At 38.1% G+C, this 22,073-nt stretch overlaps 1 protein-coding gene across 3 annotated transcripts in view; it reads right to left on the reverse strand.

Annotated features, from left to right (window-relative positions):
• Window positions 1–21,816, reverse strand: part of CCDC91 (coiled-coil domain containing 91) — a 427,400-nt gene extending 405,584 nt beyond the window's left edge. Inside the window, exon 1 of one of the 3 annotated variants that reach the window (XM_043966436.1) lies at window positions 21,728–21,816. The gene's annotated coding sequence lies outside the window, so the exon portion shown is untranslated. Of the gene's footprint in view, window positions 1–18,538; window positions 18,561–21,651; window positions 21,674–21,727 lie in introns of those variants that run through there. The other 2 variants (XM_043966437.1, XM_043966438.1) reach the window with 2 other exon arrangements.
• Between the last annotated feature and the right edge of the window lie 257 nt (window positions 21,817–22,073).

The following is a 22,073-nucleotide window of genomic DNA, read 5'->3' on the forward strand; positions in this document are numbered from 1 at the left end:
TGGTCACCCTCCTATCCAAGCTAAAACTTTTTCCCCAGTTTATACATCACTGGTGGGAGGTGATACTTCTGTTGCCTCCTATATACAGGAATTACAAACCAGGCTACGTGAACTCCATGAGGCAGGAGCTGTGGTCCAGGCAGGCCCATTAGACTTTTCATTATATAACTTCAACCCAGGAGATAAAATATATGTAAAGAATTTTCAGAGAACCAGTGGAACCCAACCTGCCTGGGAAGGACCTTTTCAGGTATTATTGACAACTCCTACTGCCATTAAAATTGGTGAAAAAGACTCATGGATTCATTGCTCTCATGTAAAGCCTGCACCATTCATAGGTGAAGAGATTTCAGATAGACCTGAGGTAGACACTAAAGAGCTAAAAACCCTAATGATAGCAACTGTTAAAGAGCAAAGAGAGTTCAGAGGAAATAGGCAGTTCCCATTTGATAATCCCACTGATCAGTTAAATGCTTTGGGACTCAGTCTTCGTAAAGTATCAGGAGATGGAAATTGCCTTTTTAGGGCTTTAGCAGACCAGCTAGAAGGTCACTGTAGAAATCATCTCAGACACAGACAAGAAGCTGCTTCTTATATGATTAACCATAGACAAGAGTTTGAGTCTTTTAGAGTAAATGACTCCCCTTTTGAAGAATATGTTGACGAATTAAAGAAATTTGGAAAGTGGAGAGGAAATGATACGATTGTAGTGATATGGTAGGAAAATGGGGTACAGATTGGGGTTAGGGTATGGGGTTCTTGGGAATTCCTCTTTAAAGAATTACACCTTCTTGCACACAAAACGTAGTTAGAATAAGGTGGTAGTTTATTGAGGAACAAGGGAAGGGAAGGGTGAGGGGAGGGAAACCATGAAAGAAATCCTTGGACTTTTCATGGGGAGATCTGGCATAAAGCACATGGCTCAGAGGTACCAAATCTCCTGGAACAGGAGACTGGAAGGTACTTTTATAGAGGCATGATGGGAGTGGACCATCTGCCTGTGGAAAGTTCCTTTAGTGAAGGTGGACCATCCCCCACTGGTGGTAGCTGGGGGAATTGGGTGAGGAGTGGAGGACCATCCCCCACTGGTAGTGACTAGAGGAATTGGGTGAGGGGTGGCTACGGATCCCTCTTCAGGACACAAAGGCCGCAGCCACACCCAAATTTATCTCCCCAGGGTAAGGGAGACCAGAATAAAGGGTAGGATTCCGAAGCTAGCTCAGTCCAATTTGGTTCAGCTTATCTCTCTAGGCGTTATCTGTACTCTGGTTTAGTTTCTCAAGGAGAAGATTCCTTGGTGTGCCCCAGAGAACTTCTGGGGTGCTCTGCACCCCATGACAGTAGCATTTGCTAAGCAGCATCAGCTGAATGTGGTGGTTCATCAGTTAAATCAGCCTTTATTGAAAATCAGTGGCACAGACAAAACTGATGCTAGAGAACTCCACATTTTCTACCATAAAGAACATTATGACAGCATTAGAAAAATCAATGACAATTCAGAAACCCCTGCCACTTTGGCATGCAGAGAATTGGGGAACCAGTTAAAACAATGTGGCATACCCCAAACTCTAGCAGCTTAAATACCTTAAAATTTAACAAGCATTTCCTTCTACAGGCAAAAGCACCGAAGCATATGGCCTAGTTTTCTGGCCCACCTCAATTTCTCCCACCCTTTCCCTACCCTATACCTATTTTTTTCTAATCTTTTTTGTTTTTGTTTTTGTTTTGTTTTGACTTTTGAAAGGCACTGAAAAGACCTGGAATTCACCACACCTTTAAGTTCTTTAAAAGCAAAAAAGGGTGCTTAGCAAATCTTTTGCTTTTTATTTTTGGTTTTTGGGTTTGCTTTGTTTTTTGACTTTTGTTTCTTTTGCTTTTCTTTAAAAACTAAATTTTGTAAACTAAGTGACTTTTCAAAGACATTTTAAGTATATGCTGTGGGTGAGGCCATCGGGCCTCAGAAGCTACCAGAATTCTTTTTTTTTTTTACTCTTTCTTTTTGAGAGAGGGTTATTGAACCCTATTGCTTGATACCTCACTGAAAACATTGAATATTGAATCTTGCTAATTGAAGTCATTTCTTTTCGATAAATTAATCACCACTTTAAGTATCTACTACTGTTATACTAGAGAATTCATGTATAAGATGATGTGGTTTACTTGCTAAAAGAAGATTATGTAATAATGTTTAATGTAATCAGCTATTTACATTCATTTATTATTTATATGTCATTATACTCTGGGTATGGTTTGGAATTATTGTATATATCACCAATATATTCTCAGTTATGCAGCATAGCACGCATTTTTACCATCATACTGTCTTTGGTGAAATTAATGAGATTTCGGAAGTATGGAAACTTATCATTTCAGAGACTAACTTGCTGTGAACTCTGATGCAGGCCCTGGAGAGAATATATGTGCAACAAAAGGAGAGACAGGTATACGTAAGTCCATGGTTTGCTTATGATGGTGACTATGTAGAGCACAATTACTAGGCACAGTCCAGTATTCATCTCCTCTCCCTCCTAATTTAACCTAATTTAACCTAATTTAACTGAACTTATTTATCTTTTTATCTCACTCAGTTGAACTCACCTGTGGCCTAGCACAATCACTGGCTGTCTCGGAACCATGAGATATGGTATGATAACCTTTCCATAACATTTTCAGGTGTCATGAACACATACTAAATTTGGCTTTGATCCAGACACATGGTGGTAAAAAGTGTTACAGATTGCATAACTACCTCAACCCTTTATTACAAGTCTAAGGATATAAAGGAGGGAATGTAATGGAATTTATTAATTTGATCATTGACAATGCTATGCTAAGGTTTAGTAAAAAATACAGCAATTCGGGGGCAGCTAGATGGCGCAGTGGATAGAGCACCGGCCCTGGAGTCAGGAGTACCTGAGTTCAAAGTCGGCCTCAGACACTTAACACTTACTAGCTGTGTGACCCTGGGCAAGTCACTTAACCCCAATTGCCTCACTTTAAAAAAAAAAAATACAGCAATTCAAACAGTTAAAGAAGATAATCCAGCTTTCCAGACCAGAGTCCAGAATCCAGTTTTCCAGACCAGAATCCAGTTTCCTCCTGATGACATCTTACCACTTCAAGAAGACAAGTGAACTCAGAGACTTTATATGAACTGTTTTGCTTTATTAGTTTTTACTATCTCCTTTCTGTTATAATATATACTATCTGTAACATGTACTCTCTGCAGAGGCTCTCCCTTTGCAAGACTAATGTCAAAGCGTCGGTTCATGAGGACAAAAAAAAATCGCCCCTCTGGATAAAACTTTCCTCTCTTCCTTTTCTATATTGTTGTTCACATATTATTAGTTAGCAATAGTTATTATATTCTTTTTACTGTTCCATCAAGGAAACATTTTGTTTCTTGAGGAACAAAAGGGGGGACTGTAATGATTGGAATGATGCCACCTACTGGAGACTTGCTATGGGAAAGCTCCACCATGAGGAAAATGCCTCAGAGGCATTGTGGCTTTCCTTGGCGTCAGGAAATGACGTTTGCTCATGGGGGCTGTCTATCAAGGCTACCAGCCAATCAACTTGAGGAGCCTCCTATGGTCTGGGAGGAGACAGGAAGGAGGAAAGGGAGCCTGCGCGGAGAGCTCTGGGGCTTTTTGGGTTCCTGACTGGATGGTAGTGGCGGCAGAGGACTTCACAGGAAATTTGAGGAAAGATAGGAATGCCAGGCTGTTGGAATTCTGTTCTCAATCTTTTTCTTTCTATTTTCCAATAAACCCTTAAAAACCTAAACTTGTTTTATCAGTGATTTTAGTCAGTTTCCCCCAAAACTGGGGGAACAGATTAGAATACACATTTAGAATCTTACATTACACAACTGTAACAACAAATCTCTTACAACTATTTTGATCTGACTTATCCATTATTCATAATCTCATTTTCATTCTGTAAAGGTATTAATGCGATCATTATCAAAACAGTTGACCAAAAGGAAAATACCAATAATCTCCTACAAGGAGCACTGTATAGCACCTCCAAATGTTAAATTGTAGTTGGATATAGATTGATACAAAGCTTAGGGTAAGTACTACAAAGGCAGTGATAGGACTCCCCACCCCCTCCAATCAAACCCAATTTCCCCACTGTTTTATTTCTCACTTTCAACAAAAGTTTTCCACCCATCAGACCATGGGCCTAGCTATTATATCCCCAAATGAGATGTTATGATGTATAAAATTGGCTATTCCAGAAAGACTTTTGAGTTTTATCCAGGATCAAACAGAGTTGAAGAAAGTCACATCCAAACATAGTCACTTTATGACTTACAGATTAAACTCTTACAAAACACTTTAGTTCTTTCAATTATATGCCTGTTTTTTACTCTTAAAAGCAACTTTTTTAACAGGCATTTATTGTCCTCCTCCACTAAATAAATTAAATTGTAAAATAAGTTTAAAAAATAAAACTATGTTTAAAATAAATTTAAAATTTAATAAACAATTAAAAATTAATTATATTAAAAATTAAAAAATAAAACTCTCATAACAAAATCCAGTGAAACAAATTCTCATGTTATTCATGTCCAGAAACATATATCTCAGTCTGCATTTTAAGTCCACAATCTCTCTGGCTGGAGGTGTTTCATCTTGAATCCAATGAACTCAAAGTTTAGCAAGCACTGCATTGATCAGAGTTCTTAAGTCTTTCATCTGGCTTTTATCTATAATATTTCTGTCATATATATTGTTCTAGTTCCACTCCACTCTGCATCAGTTCAGGTCCTGCCAGTTTCCTCCCAAAGTATCCTTTTTGTCACTTCTTATGGCACAAGAATATTCCATTACATTCATATACCACAATGTGTTTAACTGTTTCCCAACATGTAGGTCACCCCTTAGTTTGCAAGTTTGGGCTAATACAAAAAGAGCTGCCATAAATATTTTTGTGTATATGGTTTCTTTTCCTCTTCCTATGATCTCTCTGGGGTATAGATCTAGTAGTGGTATAGCTAGGTCAAAGAGTATATTCATTTGTTGTTGTTGTTTTGTTTCTTTTTTTAAATAATAATAAACATTTTTATTTAAAGTTTTAAGCTCCAAATTCTATCCCTCCTTCCTTTCCTCTCCTCTCCCCTCCCTGAGTCAGTAAGCAATCAGATATAAGCATATTTTTTGAATATATATTCATAATTATTTGTTTCAAGAAGGAATAGAGTTTTTCTTTATAAAAAAAGCAAATACTGTTATAATTACCAGTACTTTTCAAGAAATTTATTCCCAAATTTAATAGCCTTCTATTATTAGTGACAGAGGCTCCCATTTAATAGGTCATATTGTAAAAGAAATCTTCAAGATTTTGCAGATTTAATAGCATTTCTGCTGCCTATAATATCCTCAGTGTTATGGAGAAACAAAATGACAATGTTGGCTAGTCTTCCAGGTGCCCTGTATTAAACATATCTTTGGGCAGCTGGGTGGATGCAGTGGGTAGAGTGTCAAACCGGGAGTCAAAAAGACTCATTTTCATGAATTCAAATCCATCCTCAGATACATACTAGCTGTGTGACCCTCGGCAAGTCACTTAACCCTATTTGCCTCAGTTTCCTCATCTATAAAACGAGCTGGAAAGGGAAATGACAAACCACTCCAGTGTCTTTCCCAAGAAAACCCTAATTGGGGTCAGGAGTCAGACAAAAATATATTTCATTAATAAATAAGACTATTCGGGATTTCTATGAAGCTTTAATGTAATGTACTATATGTCCACCAACAGGCATTATAAATTCTGCCCAGAATGATATATACCGTCTACCATAATCTTCAACCAAGGCACTGGACCTTCATAAAGGACTATCCATGGGAGGAAAGTGTCCTTTAGTTCCTTGGAAAGTGCTGTTACCACAAACACCATAGCCCATTGCTAAGGCCATCAGGAATAAACTGGAAAAAAATCATCCATTCCTATAATTGTACCCTCTCTCTCTTGGAAGGAAGGGAAAGAAGGGAGGAAAGACAGGAAGAGAGAAAGGAAGAAAGGAAGGAAAGTGGGAAGGAAGGAAGAAATGACGGACAGGAGGGAGGGAGGGAAGAAAGAAGAGAGAGAAGAAATACTCTCAACCAAGATTCTATCATTCCAGGGGTTCTTAAAGAAATCTGGCTTTTCTTCTCCATTCTTGGGGCAATCTTCCAGTTCCAAAACTATAGCTATGCATTATGCCCCACCCCTTCATTAATAATATACATGAAAAAAATTAAAATATCTAGCTATCCTATGAAAACTAATACCAACTTTAAATCCATTTTCTTTCCACATAATAAGAGATATAAAATAGGACAGGAAACAATTAATAATTCCTTTCAGAGATTCTTTTGAATCAGGGTGGTCTATTTAAGATGATATGGCTTTCAACAGGTTTTCTTTTACCACTTCTCATAAGCAATTTCAGCAAACTGTACATGAAAGGTATAATCATATTATAAGTCATATTTATTAAATTCACAATTAAAATAATGAATCCTAATCTCATCTTTACTAAATGTCACTTCTCATTACCTTTTATGTATGTGTATATATGCAGTTTTATGGTGCTGTTCATGTAAAGCCATGTCTATACTAGTCACAAAGAGTCAAGGATCTTGTGTAATATCACAGCACCACCAATCCATGCAAATGCTGCACAAGGTCTTATGGAATCTTATAATACACAAGATATTACTGCAAGGTTAAAATTAAAGTAACTAGACATGGGTGGAGCCACCCTTTTACCATGGGGCTGAACACAAGCAATTAGTCCCTCAACCTGCTTTTAGCAGGAAATACCCATGATCTTTGGTTGACACGGCTGGCTAAAGGAAAAAGATTCTCTCAAGAGAACCTACTGTGGAAAAAAGAGATTTGACACTCTCAAGACAAATGTCAATTTCAGATAAATTAAATTGCCCATTGGACTGAACAATGTAAAAACTTAAATCCATATCCTCTTGGAAGGTAAACAAGTTTATTCAGTCAACACTAAAACTGTGCTACAGTTTTAAAGCTGTGAGAATCAGAATGACACCCCCTGCTGGGAAAGATATTGCAGGGAAGCTCCGCCATGAGGAGAAAGTATGTGATTTAGAAACCATGTGACTTTAGCATCCGGAAGTTACCTGGTGTCCAGAAGTTGCCTGGCGTCCGGAAGTTATATCTATAGAACCACCTGTGGGACCTGTCAATCAGTGCTACCAACCAATTAGCTTGGAGCTATGTGTGTGTGGATGGCCCTGTTTCCTGTTTCACAAGAGGCTTCTGGGAGAAGCCCCTGGGAGAAGAGGTTTTTGGGTGGGAGACTTGGAGGGAGAGAGACAGGCAGATTAGGGAGAGCAGGCAGAGCTAATTCTTTATCCACGTGTTTTTCTTTACTTATCCCTAATATACTTTAATAAATACTTAATGCCCAAAGATTGGTGGTATATGTTTTCTAATTTAAGGCAACCACTCATTAGATTTTAGACATCATAGCTAGAATTTGAGGCCCTTAAAAAGAAATAAAGCTTCCTTTTGTTCTTCAAACCATATATCTACAATTCAAATCAGGATTTCTTGTCTTTGCAAAAGTAAGACTGTGACAGGATAGCAGGGAAGAAAAAGCACTAGACTTAGAGTCTAATCTAAAGAGGCTAAGTGTGAATTCTATCTCTGACAGACAAATAGCTTAATTTGATATGATTTTTAAAAATATATATATTAAGAATCAACTATGTACAACACATTCTTATGTTCTAATGGGGAAAACAAGATATAAATGGGGAGGGAAGTGGGGAAGGGGAAGAGGAAGCGTTGAGGTAGACCAGTCAGGAGAGAGTTATCTGGCAGTAAAATAAGCATCTTCTATGCTCACATGATAACCCACATGAAATGGTAATTTGGGTCAGAGACTCACCTATCAGGAAAGTAGGCAATAGGGGAGAAGCATCTCAAGGGTACTAGTGAGAAGGGGCAGTCCAGAGGATGAAATGAGTTGGGAATTTTAGGGCACTAGATCCTACCTATTCTTTCTTTGTATCTTTTGAAATCTGCTCTCACGAAGTCTTGGGGAACACAGTACAATCTGTCTAGCATTCCTCTTCATGGTCTAGCAGTTCCCAAGGGGAAAGAATGTGGCTTTTGCCATCATCTTGCTGCCCCGCTCCCCCTTTGGGAGAGGAGGGTTGTCCTTTTCCCACCTTTACTGCACCCTTCCCCTCCCACGCCATGATCTTGCCTCCTTCATTTGTCCTGTATTATAAAAATGAAAACTTCTGTATGGATTGTGAACTCTTTGGGTTCTACATGCATGTTCCTTTCTCTAGTAATAAATCTAGTTTTCACATAGGTTTTGTGAAGTTGTGATTGCCTGTTGATACTGGCACCAGGGAATACTTAATTTCCCTGAGACATCTGTAAAATGGAAAAAATAATACCTGTATTGCCTACTTCAGAGAGTTGTTATAAAGATCCAATGAGATAAAACATATGAAGTACTTTTCCAAACTTTAAAGCTCAATATAAATGAGAGAGCTCTTATGAGTATTGCTCATGTAGATTGTGAGTTTATCAATACATTACTAAGTGAAATTATATAAAGTAAAAGAAAATTGCCAAAATGGAAGAACTCATAACTTATTTTTCATACCCTTCAAAGATTTCAAAACTTTGTTTTCATTTGTTTCTCACAACCGCTTGAAATTATATTCTGATTTGCTCAAAGAGTTAAACATTAAGGAAATCATTAAGCCAATAAATAATCTAAACAAAATTAGAATGGGAATGCCTGCCTATTTAAAGAATCGAACTATATGTGAGTATTTTATAAGTGCTCATTCATGTAAATACAATAAAAACCTTGGCTAGTATTGGTAACTGAATATACTAATGATAAATATTGTATGTTTTCATTAATTCAAAGACATTAAAAGAATACTTGATAACATAGTTTTGGCTACTTTTGTTTTTGTTTGGGTTTTTTTTTTGGGGGGGGGAGCCCAGAACTGTAAATTCATCCATATAGTGACCTACCAATGTGGAAACTCCTTCAACTTATCTTATAATGCAATTTATCAGTAATTAGCCAGTTGCTTGGAGCACTAAGGAATTGAGTTACTCAACTATGGTCATACAGTCAAGTCAGGGGCTATATGATATCAGGTTTTTTTAGACAAGGCCAGCTGCCTTTATAGCTGTCTCTCATCTACCATATATACTGCAAAGTCATATTAATGACTTTTCACATCAAGAGCCTATAATCTGGATGGGATTTCATCCTACATAGTCAACATTAGTAAGGTTATATCCTATCTTTTTCATACTACCTTTTCTTCACTCTAAATGAATGAAACTACTTGCTGGAATGAAATATGTAAAAACTAAAACCACATTCCATTAAAAGGTAAATAAGTTATTTGGTCAATACTAAACCACTTTCAAATAACAAAGCTTATTTTTGTTCTTTACATACTATACCTATAACTCAAATTAGGTTTTCTTGCTTTTTCAAAAGTAAAACTACAGTAAGATGACAAAGTAGAAAGAATGTTACACTTGAAGTCTAGAAGTCTGGGTTTTAATCCTCCCTCTAAGAGTGAGTTGTGTGATCACAGAAATATAACTTAATTCAATGCAACTTTAAAAAAAAAACATTTATTAAGAATCTGCTACATATAAGGGTTTGTCATTCAAGAAAAATGAGCAATAAATATATATATATATATATATATATATATATAAATATAGGACTAATTCCCCAACAGATAAGGGGTAAAAGGATATGAACAAATAATTCTCAAAAGAACTACAAAGTATTCATATGAAAAAATGCTCCAAATCACTGATAATAAGAGAAATGCAAATCAAAACAACCCTGAGGGTTGACCTCACAACCTACAAATGGGTAAAAATAACAAACAAACAAAAAACTGTCAACGATACAAGTGGGAGGGATTGTGGGAAAATAGGCACACTAACAAACTGTGGGTGGAGCACCAATATTTTGGAAATCAATTTGGAATTATGCAAATAGTGACTAAAATGTCCATAACCTTTGAATCATAGATTCCAGTGCTGGGTATACACCCCAAGAAAACCATTGATAAGAAAGAAGTCCCAGGGGCAGCTACGTGGCGCAGTGGATAGAGCACCGGCCCTGGAGTCAGGAGTACCTGAGTTCAAATCCAGCCTCAGACACTTAACACTTACTAGCTGTGTGACCCTGGGCAAGTCACTTAAACCCAATTGCCTCACTAAAAAAAAAAAAAAAAAGAAAGAAGTCCCCGTATATTCCAAAATGGTTACATCAAAACTTTTTTTGATAGCTAAAAATTGGAAACAAAATAGATACCCACCAATTGGTGAATGGCTAAACAAACTGTGGTACACAAATATAACACAATGAGCTGTGCTGTAAGAAATGATGTGTGTGATGAATACAGAGAAGCATGGAAAGATCTATATGAACTGATACAGGGCAAAATAAGCAGAGACAAGGAAACAATCAATATATACAGTGAATACAGTAATGTAAATGGAAAGAACACACCAAAAAAAAAGTAAATATAACAAAATTATAAAGAGGGATAAAAACGAAGAGATATGAGGAGACGCCAGAAACCTACCCCTTCACTGAGGTTAGGAGGTACACAGGTGTTATACACTGCACATATTTTGGGACCTTTTTAATGTATCCATCAGTTCTACTGACTTTTTTTTTCCTCTCTAAAAAAATACTGTCATATGAGATGACTCTCAGGGAGGGTAAGGGATATTATGATAATATCAGAAAGAGAAAACATCAATAAAAACTTTTTTTTTTAAAAAAGAATCTACTAGGGGCAGAATCAAGATGGAGGAGAAAAGGCAAGGACTCATATGAGGTAGCACCAAAACCCCTTCCAAAAACTTTAAATGTCTCGCAACAAATTCTGGAGTGGCAGAACTCACAAAAGGACAGGATGAAACAATTTTCCAGCCCAAGACAACTTAGAAGGTCAACAAGAAAGGTCTGTTGGGTAAAAGTGGAGTGTAGTCCAGCACAGGTGACACCCCAGCAAACCAGGAGTAGGCCTTGGGGGCAACTGAATCAGTGACAGCAATGGGTTGGGGTAGGAGGGTTTTTAGACAAGTAGTCAAGAGATTACAGGGTCCCTTTGCTAGCACCCAGGGCAGGACTCTATTGCATTGCCATAGTTGGATCTGGGTCTCAGTCCCAGTGGGAAGAAGAGCATTAGCACAACAAAGTGCCATTTCAATCATTTTATAGAGCAATTTGCAACTGTGCTCAAAGGGCTACAAAACTATGCAGATCCACTGACCAAGCAATACCAATATTACATGTATATCCCAAAGAGATTTTTAAAAAAAGGAAAAGAACTATATGTAAAAAATATTTAAAGTAACTCTTTTAGTGGTGACAAAGAATTTAAAATTGATGAGATGCCCATCATTGGGAAATGGATGAGGTTGTTGTATATGATTGTAATGGAATACTATAGTGCTATAAGAAATAATGAGCAGAATGCTCTCAAAAAAATTTAGACATCCCCACAAAGAGAAAAAGACCTATTTGTACAAAAATATTTCTAGCAGCTCTTTTTGTGGTGGCTAAGAATTGGAAATCAAAGGAATGCCCGTCAATTAGGAAATGGCTAAACAAGCTGTGGTATATGATAGTGATGAAATGTTATTGTGCTATAAGAAATGACACACAGGATGATTTCAGAAAGGCCTGGAAAGACCTGTATGAACTGATGTATAGTGAAGAGAGCAGAAGCAAGAGAACATTGTGCACAGACAGCAATATTGTTTGATGAAGAACTGTAAAAGACTTAACTATTCTCAATAACACAATGATCCAAGACAATCCCAAATGACTATTAATGAAACATACTATCCATCTCCAAAGAAAGAACTGATATTGATGGAATGCAGACTGAACCATGATATTTTTCCACATTCTTTCATTTTTTTCTTTTATTCAAGTTTTCTTATACAAAATTACTAATATGGTAATGTTTTACATAATCATACACGTATGGGGCAGCTAGGTGGTGCAGTGGATAAAGCATGAGCCCTGGATTCAGGAGGACCCGAATTCAAATTTGGCCTCAGACACTTGACCCTTTACTAGCTGTGTGACCCTGGGCAAGTCACTTAACCCCCACTACACTGCAAAAAAAACCCAAAAAAACCAAAAATGAAAAACATAATCGTACATGTATAATCGATATCTGATTGCTTACCACCTCAGGAAAAGGAATGGGGAGGGAGGAAAGAAGGGATAAAAATTGGAATCCAAAACTATAAATAAAAATGTTTATTACTTTTTAAAAAAAAATCTAAAAATACATAAACTGATGCAATGTGAAATGAGCAGAACCAGGAGAATATTGAATACAGTAATAGCAATAGTATGTGATGCCGGTAGCTAGGTGGCACAAGGGATAGATCAATAGCCCTGAGGTTGGAAGGACCTGAGTTCAAATCTCACCTGAGACACTTACCACTGTGTGACCCTAGGCAAGTCAATTAACCCCAATTGTTTTAAACATCAGGGCCATCTCCAGTCGTCCTGATATATATCTTGCCACTGGACCCAGATGGCTCTGGAGGAGAGAGTGAGGTTGGTGACCTTGCACAGCCCTCCTTCATCTAAAAAGCCAATTCACGTCAAATCATGACATCACCTCCTGATGTCATGGTCCTCCTTGAGAATAAAGGACAAACAACTGTGTGATGATCAACTGTGAATGACTTAGCTATTCTCAGCAATACATAACGACTTATGATGAAAAATGCTACTGGGGCAGCTAGGTGGCACAGTGGATAGAGCACCGGCCCTGGATTCAGGAAGACTTGAGTTCAAATCCGGCCTCAGACACTTGATATTTACTAGTTGTGTGACCCTTGGCAAATCACTTAATCCCAAATGCCTCACCAAAAAAAAAAAAAAAATGCTACCCATCTCCAGAGGAAGAACTGATGGTATCTGAGTACAGATCAAAGCATACTTTTTCTTTACTTCCTTTATTTTTTGTCTGCTTAATTTCACAATACTACTAACATGAAAATGTTGTGCACGACTATACACATATAACCTATAATAAATTGTTTGCCTTCTCAATGATGGAGAGGAAGAGAGTGAGGAGGGAGAGAGAATTTGAAACTCAAAAAAAATTTTTTTAAATGGTAAAAATTGTTTTCACATGTAATTGGGGAAAATAAAATATATTTTAAAAGAATCTACCATGTATAAAGCACTCTTACATTAATAGTGGAAAACAAAATATAAATGGAGGGAAGGAGAAAAAGAGGTTGTTGAGGTACAAAAGTTCAGAGACTAAGCCAAACTATAAATGAAGTGAGAATCATGATATGGCAATCCAAGCCAAGCACTCACCAATCCAGATATCACTAATTAGCTATCCCAATCTTTATGATCAATATTCTACTCTCTTGTTAAAATCCCCCTCAGCTCTTTCATAAAACGATGAAATTTTAAGCAAACAGAACCAGGAAAACAATATGTACAAGTAATAACTTTAATAATAGCTTCAATAGTCTCTCCCCAAAGAAATTATAGATAATGTTACTCTATCTTTATAAGATACTCATATCTTATTATCTTTATGAGAGACTCAGGAGAGACTGTTTAACTTCTGTCCGTAGAGACCATCTACCTGAAACAGCTGAATGGAGATTGCATAAGAGTGAGAGAAAGAGGATCAGGAGAATCTCTTTCCTGAGAGAATTACTGCAAGCTCACCAAACTAACTTTTATATTATGAAGAAACATTATAAAGATAATGACTTGGCTGATATTCTGAGAAATAAGAATGGTGGCACTGTATTCTAGGATTTAAGAGAAGCCAGTAAAGTGATGATTAGAGGTGCTCTGGTAGTGATTTTTCTCATAGCTGAAACATTGTAAATAACTATGTCTTTGTTATAACCAGTAACTTTGATGTTTAAATTTGGAAGATTAGGAGTTCTGCTACAGAGAGATATAAGCAGATGATCATACAGTTTATTAACTAAATAACTGTGAACTAGGATAAGGGCTTAGAGAAGATTAATTAATGAGAAAGAAGTTAAAATGGTAGGAATTAATAAGGAAATATCCAAACATAATCTCGGATTACCTTAGAACAAAGGATAAAGAGTGAATATGATAACAAGTCAAATAGGAAGATGAGGGGTGAGCCCTCAATGTTTGGTCAACCCTAAAGTTCTCCAACACTACAACAACAAGGAGCAAACAGTCAAAACCTAAACAGTACATAATTATGGCCAAGCCGAGTCCTAAAGAAGTGATGAGAAAATGCCTTTTCCTTCTTTCTCTACAGAAGTGGGGGGCCATGGGTTCAAAATACTTTATTCATTGTCAGGCTCAGTTGATTGTTACTTAATTTTGTTCAACTTTTTTTTCCTCTTCTTATTTGTTAAAGGGAATGGCTATCTGGGTATTTTTGTTGTTAGATAAACAAATATTCATATATACATGCATATGTGGAAATGAAGGTGATATAAAAACAAAAGACAGATAATTTTTTAAACTAACCATGAGCCTCAGATTAACCCTGCCATTAAACTACTCTCTGCTGCCTTCAGTTTTATTTTAAAATGTGCTTAGTGAGCCAAATTTTGAGCATTACTATTAATTTTTAGGCCTAGAAAAATAAGCACTTTTAAGTATATACAATATTCAAAAGAATGTAATACAGAAATAAACTAATAAAAATAAGCTCGATAAGTAACAGTTAAAGTTTCCACAGACAGTTGGTTAGAAAATCACACTTTACATGGAAATCCATGGAACTATGCATGTTAAGACATCAAATTAGACACACACACACACACACGCAGTAAATATCCCAAGAAAGTTCTGAAAAGAACCAAAAGAAACAATGATAAAGTGTACAAAAGAGAAGCAACTATAAACTGCTTCATCTAATATAGGATTACACAAAATGCCAAATTTCTGCAAAAACTCTAAAGAGAGACAAACCAGTGTAGAACAAAATTCACAAGAAGCTAAGTAGCATCGCAAGTGACAGAATTAGACAAACACCTAGTATAGAGTCAGTACCCAAGGTTTCACAGGAGACAAAATCAGGTCAGTGCCCACCACAGGACTTGTACCTGAGGATCTAAAAAAGAAATAGCTCATTTAAATAACTAAATATCAGAAAAAGAAATTAAACAAGCTACAAATGAACCCCCAAAGGAAAAAAACTCTGAATACTAGATGGATCTACATACATCCAAAGAACATCTATCAAACACTCACAGATCTTTTAATTTCAATATTAGACAAATGGAAAGAAGGAAGGGAGAAGTGGAGGGAGGGAGGGAGAAATGGAGGAGGGGAGGGAGGGAAGAAGGCAGGCAGGCAGGCAGGCAGGCAGGCAGGCAGGCAGGCAGGCAGGCAGGCAGGCAGGCAGGCAGGCAGGAAAGAAGGAAGGAAGGAAGAAAGGAAGGAAGGAAGGAAGGAAGGAAGGAAGGAAGGAAGGAAGGAAGGAAGGAAGGAAGGAAGGAAGGAAGGAAGGAAGGAAGGAAGGAAGGAAGGAAGGAAGGAAGGAAGGAAGGAAGGAAGGAAGGAAGGAAGGGAGAAATGTATTTAATACCTAAATCAGGAAGAGATAAATAAATATAAATAAAAATAGTAGTAAAAAAAAAGTAAAAAATAGTAATAAAAAAGATAAATAAAACTATAGACTGATATTCCTAATGTACAATAATGCAAAAATATTACATGAAATATTGGTAAAGAAGCTACAGGAAAAATATTAAAAATAGTATACACCGGGCAGCTAGGTGGCGCAGTGGATAAAGCACCGGCCCTGGATTCAGGAGTTCCTGAGTTCAAATCCGGCCTCAGACACTTGACACTTACTAGCTGTGTGACCCTGGGCAAGTCACTTAACCCCATTGCCCCATAAAAAAAAAAAATAGTATACACCAAGAGCAAGTTAAAATTTATACTAGGAATGCAAGGTTGAACAATAAAAGGAAAACCATAAACATACAAGACCATGACAAAAATAATTTAAAAAACAATTCTATCAATAAATGCTAAAAAAAGTGACCAAAGTCCAATATACTTTTCTGTAACTAAAAAAAAAGAGCATAGGAATAAATGGATCTTAACTTAACACAGTAAGTAAAAACCAAGAACCAGCATTACAAATAATGAAACTAGGTTAGAGGCATTTCTAATTAAAGCCAGTGCTAAAATAAGTATATCAATTATCACCATTGGTTTTTTATCTAGTTGTAGAAATACCAGTCACAGCAATATGAGAAGAAAAAAGAAATCAAGAGAAGAAACGCAAAAAAGAAGAAAAAGCATTACTTTTTGTAAATATGACCTACTGTAAAAAGTCCTCATGAGTCAATCAAAAAGTTAAATGAAAAAATTCATCAAGCTTGCAGGATATAAAATAAATCCACAGAAACCATCAGTATTTCTTTATATTACCAATAAAAGCAGCAGAAACATAAAGATAAATTCCTTTCAAAAGATACAGAATGTATGAAATATTTCTAAGTCTACCTACCAGCACATACACAGAAACAATATTGATACAACTATAAAATATTCTTTACATAAAGAGACCTAAATAATTGAAGAAATGTTAACTACTCATAGTAGGCATGACAACATAATAAAAATTACAATACTGTCTAAATTATTATAATTATTAAGTGTTCCTTCTTGCACTCAAACTACCCAAAAATTCCTGTTGTTCAGTTGTTTTCAACTATGTGAGACATTTCGTGACCCCATTTGGGATTTTTTTGGCAAAGATCCTGAAGTGGTTTACCATTTCCTTCTGTAGCTCATTTTACAGTTAAGGAACTGAGGCAAACAGTATTAAGTGATATAGCCAAGGTCAAACAGCTAGTAAGTGTCTGAGGTCACATTTGAACTCAGGAAGATCCTCTCTCCAGGCCTGGCACACTATCCACTGAACCACCTAGCTGCCCAAAAGAGTATTTACTATGCATAGCTGGAAAAAAATTATAACAAAATTTATAAAGAGAAACAAAAAATCAAGAAAAAAAAAAGAGATAGAAAGAAACTGACCCAGCAATACCTAATCTAAAACCATACTATGATACTGGTTAAAAAATAGAGAGGTTGATCAATGGAAGAGATTAGCTATACAACATACAGAAGCAAACAAACATAGTAGACAAATATCTCCTGTCATAAACCAAGCTAAGTTCCAAGTGGATATATTACTTGAGTATTAAAGGTCCACATTTAATATGATTAAAGGTAATTTAATTAAAGGAAGAAGAAAGAATTATGAATAGGGTCAGAGTTAATAACCAAATAAGTACAGAGAGGATAACAAAAGATAAAATGAACAATTCTGATTATATAAAATGTAAAAATTTTTGCACAAGGGGCAGCTAGGTGGCTCAGTGGATAAAGCGCCAGCTTTAGGAGTACCTGAGTTCAAATCTGACCTCAGACACTTGACACTTACTTGCTGTGTGACCCCGGGCAAGTCACTTGACCCCCACTGCCCCACCAAAAAAAAAAAAAATTACTTTAAAAATGTTTGCACAAGCAAAACCAATGGAGTTAAAAATGGAAGGGAAGGGGCAGCTAGGTGGCGCAGTGGATAGAGCACTGGCCCTGGAGTCAGGAGTATCTGAGTTCAAATCAGGCTTCAGGCACTTAACACTTACTAGCTGTGTAACCCTGGGCAAGTCACTTAGCCCCAATTGCCTCACTAAAAAATTTTTTTTTAATTTAAAAAATTAAAATGGAAGGGAAGAGGCAGCTAAGCTAGGTGGTACAGTGGATAAAGCACTAGCCCTGGATTAAGAAGGACATGAGTTCAAATCCAACCTCAGACACTTGACACTTATTAGTTGTGTTACCCTGAGCAAGTCACTTAACCCTCATTGCCCTGCCCCCACCAAAAAAAAATGGAGGGGAAACAGGTTAACTAGAAAAATATTTAGAGAAAAACTCTCTGATAAAGGTCTCATATACAAAATACAAAAAGAAGAAAAAGAAGAACAGCTAGTATCCATATGGTTCTTTAAGGATTACAAAGCACTTTACATGTGTTATCTCATTTGATAATAGGATATAAGGATATGGCTATATTGGCATATAATCATACAAGAAACTAATTCAAATTTATAAGAATAAGATCTAGACCCAAATTTATAAGAACAAGATCCAATCCCAAAAGGATAAATGGCCAAATTGCCTATGGATAGGCAATTCTCAAAAAAAGAAATGAAAATTAAATAATTATAAGATTCCATGTAACACTCAACAATTCAGAAGTTCCCTGGTGCCAAGTGATTAATGTTTATTCCCTTCCCTTTTTCTCCAAATATGTATATTACAATCCATCCACACCTACCCATTCTGGGTGACTTGTCCAAATTCTCTCCTACCTTCATCCCAGCAGATTCATCAATGTGCTGGAGGCTTTCCTTGATTTCTCCTGACATCAAGAGGGTGCCAGTGGAGCACTAACCAGTCATCACCCCTTGCTCTTACCATTGTGAGAACCAGGGCACCACCCCACTGCCGAGAAAGACCTTTTGAGATGACTGTTAAAGGTCATCCTGGCATCAGGAAGCTGCCTGGTGTCCAGAAGTTACCTCCATTCATAGAACCGCCTGTAAGTCATGTCAATCAATGGACCAGCCAATTAGCTTGAAGCTGCGTGTGGGGACTGCCCACAGGGGGCTTCTCAGAGAACAGCCTGGGACTCCACTCTCTTTGGAGGTATGAGCTGCTAGATGAAGGTGGGTTTTCTCTCTATCTATCCTGCATAGATCTGAGCTAGGTTTTTCCATTCTTTCAGAGACCTGTGCTCACTCTCTCTCTCTCTTCACTAACTTCTAATACACTTTAATAAATACTTAAAAGCCTAAACTGTTGCTGAATTTATCAGTAAATCTTAGCTAGTTCCCCCCAAAAAACTGGGGGAGCAGGTAAGGACACACATTAGATTTTTTTTTTTTTAGTGAGGCAACTGGGGTTACGTGGCTTGCCCAGGGTCACACAGCTAGTAAGTGTTAAGTGTCTGAGGCCGGATTTGAACTCAGGTACTCCTGACTCCAGGGCCGGTGCTCTATCCACTGCGCCACCTAGCTGCCCTGGCACACATTAGATTTTAACCATCACACCATGTGACCAACCCATCTTCTCTTCCTTCCATAATATTTACATTCTTCATAATTCCCTCAAAGGTTATATACTGCAGCCTACACATACCAATCATTTGCCTCTCCACTGCCTTCTCTGTGATATTTATTTTTTACTCTTCAAAGTGAGCTGTATACCAAGGATGACAAAATGCCAGTGCTAGTATTAAAAAGATATGCCTTTGCTTTCATGAGAAACTTCAAGTCATTACATGATCTTTGAAATTTCCCAAAGGCAATTCAATCTATTCTGTTTCTCCTGTTCAACTTCGCACAAAATCCTATTCCTATTACATCACTTCATCATGGTGATGTTCATGGTGATGGCCAACAAAGTATGAGCACTGGCAGGTACTGCCATACTGAAAAGGCTTTAAATGTAGTCCTTGCAACAGACAAATTTTGTTTTCTAAGGACCAACCTAGCTAATTACTGAAAGGCACATCACTAAGTTACTAGTACAGCGGCCATCCAATGAGAATTCTTTCTTTTTTAAATGACAATCCATGAAAAACAAAAAATGACCTTCAGTCCTATAACCATAGGAATGCCAAAATAGTATATATTTTTGAAATCTCACATGTTATATGCAGTAATACATACCACAGGCATTGTAATATATTACAGTGTCTTAATTTTAGAAGGCCTGTATATAACAGTGGTCTTACTATTAAAAGGCCTAGATTTGGATCTCAACTCACGTTAAACTTGGGCAAAGCATTTAGACTCTAGAATTCACCTTTAAAATAAGGAAATTGAACTAATCTCTAAGAACACAGCTTTAAATCCTAAGATCCTAAATCAAGTGGTTATATTGGGCAATTCCTATTTATCTAAGCTAGTTATTTTTTTCTAAATTACACTAAATGGGATGGGGGAACAAAATGAAAGGACAACATAGGATAACAGATGTAAAGTTGGAAGGACCTTTAAAAGTCTACTGAACCAAGCCTCCTCATTCTACAGATGGGTTAACTGAAGCCCAGGAGGTTAAGTGACTTATCCAGGGTTGCACACATAATGTCTGAGGTGGTATTTTTCAAACCCAAGTCTACCACTGTAGCCATGGACACCATGATGCCTTTCTATTTTCCTTTGTCTAAAATTATAAATTCGCAGGGGAAAAAAAAGGAAAAAAAAAGGAAAAAAAAAAGCTTCATTAGTTTTGAATTGACTTCTCAAAGCTCTTTTTTTCCTTTAAAAAAGGAAAAAATATGTTATAAGTTTTCATCACTTTTTACCACTGTTCTGTTTATTCCACTTGGCTTATATTGTTGCCAGGAAACAAGTTCATCATAGAATTTCTCAACCCACAGAGCAAGCTCCTGGCTTGCATCAAAGGCATCGAACTTTGTAACTAGGGCAATCCTTTACTACAGGTGGCTACATATGAAGGCTGTCCCTATCTGTGCAACTGGCTCTATTTTCAAAACAACTGCAAGTGCAGCAAGATAAAGACTGCAAAAACAAAACAAAAACAAAAACAAAAAAAAGAAGTCACAGCTAACAACTGGAATAAATTGGTGTCTGGCTCACAAATGGCAAGGAATATTCAATGAAGTTAGCTGTCAAGACCTATCAGCTTACTCAATTAAACATTCTGCCTTTTGCCCTAAGTCTTTCGGATGAAATATCAGCCCACCCCAACAGCTTCGAACTTGTTTCCAAAGGCCACCATCCAACTGCAGCCTGAATAAATATTTGGAAAGGAAGGTAGGATCGTTATCTGCATAACTGAGAGGGGGAAGGGGAAAAAGGAAGAGGAGGAAACTCGTCCCTCATGAGGCCATTGACTCAGCTATAGAGGTGGCCAAGACTTTACCCTCCAGGAAAGCAGGCTGTGCCCCAATTCTCATCAGAGAAAGGGCAACAGCAAAAGCAACACCATCCTCCCCAAAGACATTAAGTGATGCTTTTAGTAGTGACCGTTCTTTAAATCGAAACCAAAAACTGGATCGTCTTTATTGGGGGAGGGGGAACACTTCGAAGTGACACTTTATAAACTACGGGGCTGCGGGATAAACACAGGCTCCTGCGTCACCCGAAAATGCAGCGTGCTGCACAACTGCGGGTCCAGAGTGAGTGTGAGGGAGACAGGGCAAAACCCGGAAAGCACAGCACAGGGCGTTTAGCAACCCGAGGAGCCCGCCCCGCCCGGGACCGACACCCAGGTGAGACGCTTGCGGCGCTCTGGAGAACGCGCTGTTCGGTCACCCAGCAGCTCCAGGGAGACCGTCACAGAGCCCCAGGGAGTGCAGAGAATGTGGAGGGAGAGGCGGGCACGCCCCCTTCGCCCTCCCCGGGTCAGAAGCTGGAGCTTCAGGGAGGGGCCAAGGAGACGCTCGCCCGGCCTCGCTCGGTGTCCTCTCCCACCCGCCCCTTTGGCGAGCCTGGGCTCCGCCTTGCCCCTGACTTCCGAGACCCGTGGAACGCGAATGGCCGGGCTTAGTGTCCCTTTACCTGCTCCCTGCAGCCGCGAGCGCTGCCGCCGCTGTCACCCTCCCACCCCGATCCCTCCCCCAGCCTCCACACGCACCCAATTCGGGCCCCTCCAGGCGGAGATGTCTCCCACTTGTTCCCAGGTGGGAGGTGGGGGGGCGGGGGGGGGTGAAGGTCCTCGAGCCAACCTCTGCCTCCCGGAAGTTGATTTCTTTTCAAGGCCCGCCCTCCTCGGAACCTGTCATTCACCGCACAAATGCATGTCACGTGGTCTTCGGGGTTGAAACTCCACCCTTCACGCCCACAAATACTTAGATGCTCTCTTCCCTCCCCTTCTCCCCGTTCACCTCCTCCCATCTCCTCTGCCTTTCTGTTCTCTCTCCTCCTATCCTTCCTCTCTCTCCTTTCCCTCCTCACTCTACATCATCTTATCATCTTGGTCC

This window comes from Dromiciops gliroides, chromosome 5 (assembly GCF_019393635.1).
Source record: "Dromiciops gliroides isolate mDroGli1 chromosome 5, mDroGli1.pri, whole genome shotgun sequence".
Classification (NCBI taxonomy): Eukaryota; Metazoa; Chordata; class Mammalia; order Microbiotheria; family Microbiotheriidae; genus Dromiciops; species Dromiciops gliroides.